Here is a 2,998-nt window from a genome sequence, read left to right on the forward strand (position 1 = left end):
TTTTTACACTCTACAACAAAACTCCCTTTTATTGTGGATATGTATTGCAGTAGAATGTTATATGTAAAATATGTGTTTCAACAAGGTATTGAACTAGACTGAAATGTTTAATAAAGCACCTTTAGATGTAATATATACAGGAACAGATTTGTCTCACTATTTGGCAAGAAACTGGACAGTTTTGTCTCTTTGCCCTCCTTAATTAATGAATAACAAACACTGTTTAATGATTTATAAAGTGTTTACAGATGAATTAATAACCTATCTGTAAACTATTTATAAGCTATATATAAGGGGAGCCTTATTGTGTAGTGGTACCACTCAAATAACTAATTAAAACTAAATGCCTGAAAAAATGCCTGTTTGAGCAAAAAGCAGCAACGTGAACCAGAAAGGTTATATATTGTTATTGCTGTAAGACAAAGGTCTCTGGAGGGTGGGGCTAATGTCCTTCATGGCTTCAGCTCACAGCTTGTTGGATCAAACCAACAACCTAACTGTACCAAATTTGACCCAATGTGTTTAACTTTGTTTTGTTTTTCTGTGCATCACTACATGAACCATGCATTTGAAGATATCCAGAGTGAATTTATATCAAATCTGGGTTTGGCATAGCTCCAGAAATCAAAGCCAACGTGTGTGTGACTCACACTTACTGTGCGCTGACACAGGTTAATGGAAGAAAGAATGAGCCTGATCTCTTTCTGTTTGGAGGGAAATGATTGCGTGCCAGTGTCTAAAGGAAATAAATGAATGAGCGCACAACAAAGCAGAATTAGCTGTGAGAGTCCTCTCTCCAGCTGCCGAGCGCAGAGTCCCTGACAATCATCCCCAGTAACGGGCACAGGTGATCACACTTACTGTAATTATCCTAACAAAACAAAAATATAATTTCCCCTAAAATGAAGCAGATATCAGGAAAACATTCTCACTAAAACACTATGAATGCCTGTTTCTCATTACATTAATGACAGCTTTTCACTGATGAAGGGCAGTTATTCTTCCCGTCCCGGCGCTCTTCAGAGGGAAAAGGTTTGATAGCTGTTACCATTTCATCAAAGCACCACTCTTATTGCTCTAATTGGAATTCATTTGCAGTGCACATAAAAAGTGAGAGTCCAGTTTAACAGGAAAACTAATCAGGGTCAGGTATGGTGAGGTCAAAGGCTAATTATATCCATCTGCCAAAAGCCCTGTGTGTGTTTGTGTGTCTGTTAGCAAAATATCTCATAAACCCCTGGATGAATTTTATTAAACCTTGTCAAAATAATCCCAGGATAAATAATTCACCTGTAGGGGTCAGGTCAAATCAAGCCGCCCTGAGCTTAGAGAGGATAAAAAGGCTGTAATTCAGTCAGGTTTACTTGTTGTTGCTCACAGTCAACACAACACAGCTATTCCACAGGACATGTTATTTTCAAGATTTGTCCTTTTTTCATAAAACAATCATTTTTCAGAACTCAGTGATTGAAGGTGGGAGGCGTTCCTTTAATGAACACTGGGTTTATGATTTATATGTTTCTAGTTGTAAAGTTAGACTGTATTTTTCCATCAGTGTGAATGACTGTAGTGTAAAGTGCTTTGGAGTCATATTGTTATTTAAGTTCAGGCCATTTATTATTATTTTTATTACAAAATATCACTGTAGACTTGGTTATGAGTTTAGTTTTATTAAATCAAACAAAATTAAATAAAGAAGTTAGAATTAAAAGTTGGTGTTTTGTCTGTGGTTTATTTTAAAAGCAGCACCTTTGCCTTTGCCATCTACTGGACAAACTGTGGTACTGCATCCTGGAAAACCGATAATAAATCAAATCTAAGTTTAAGTTTATAAACTCAAACATTCTATTAATTATTTTTTTTATCTCATTTCCATTTCTCTTCCCAGTCAACAAAGTCTATTGGATTTATTTATGAAACACGGTCATTGGTTGCACACAATTAGATTATGTTTCGGTTTTGTGATGCTAACATATCTAAATCTTTTTATATGATTGAGAACATTTCATGTTGAAACCTTGTAATCAAATAGTTTCTTTTATACAGTTCTGTCACTGTAAATGAATCATTTAAACATGTAATATTTATTTTATGCATTATGCTTTGTATAGTTTTTTATCTGGACATTATGATTAATTTAAATGTTGCATTTTCAATGTAGTTATGTCAATACAATCGACACTCCCCTCCTAAAGTATTGGAACAAGTCAAGTTATTATTTTTTTTGTTGACATTTGGTTTAAGATGAAAAGATGAGCATGAAACAAGAGTTCAGAATGTCAGATTTTATTTCCTGATATTCACACGTAGATGTGTGAAACAACTCAGAACCACCCTTTGTTTGAACCCATCCATTTTTCAAGTGAYCAAAACTATTGGAAGATATGACMGACAGGTGTTTGTTACTGACCAGGTGTTTCTTTTAAGGTTGAGTGTTCAAACATTAAATAGTTCTGCATGACTAGTCTACTTTTTGTTCTGGGTTTAAACCTATAAAGTAGGTTTTTCTTGTYAAAGAGGATAAASCAACATGAAGCTGTTTGTGGGAGAAAAGCTGAGAAAAGAAGGAAAATCAATCAGAGCCATTGGACAAACATTGGACATAGCAACACAACAATTTATAATGTCCTGAATAAGAAAGAAACTACTGGTGTTCTGAGCAGCCACACGTCCAACAGGTCTGCCAAGGAAAACAACGGTAGTTGATGACAGAAATATTGTGAGAGCTGTGGGAAAAGAAAAAGAAAAAAACATCAGTAAGTGACATCACCAACAACCTCCACAGAGCAGGGGTGAAGGTCTCACAATCCACTGTTAGAAGAAGACTCAGAGAGCAGAAATATAGAGGCCATGCACAAAGATGGAAGCACACATCAGTAAGAAGAATCAGAAGGTCAGATTTAAATTTGCAAAGAAGTACAGAGACGAGACTTTGTCACCGATTCTGTTCATTACTTTCATGGACAGAATTTCTAGGCACAGCCGAGGTGTTGAGGGG

This window comes from Austrofundulus limnaeus, unplaced genomic scaffold (genome assembly GCF_001266775.1).
Source record: "Austrofundulus limnaeus strain Quisiro unplaced genomic scaffold, Austrofundulus_limnaeus-1.0 Scaffold33, whole genome shotgun sequence".
Lineage (NCBI taxonomy): Eukaryota > Metazoa > Chordata > Actinopteri > Cyprinodontiformes > Rivulidae > Austrofundulus > Austrofundulus limnaeus.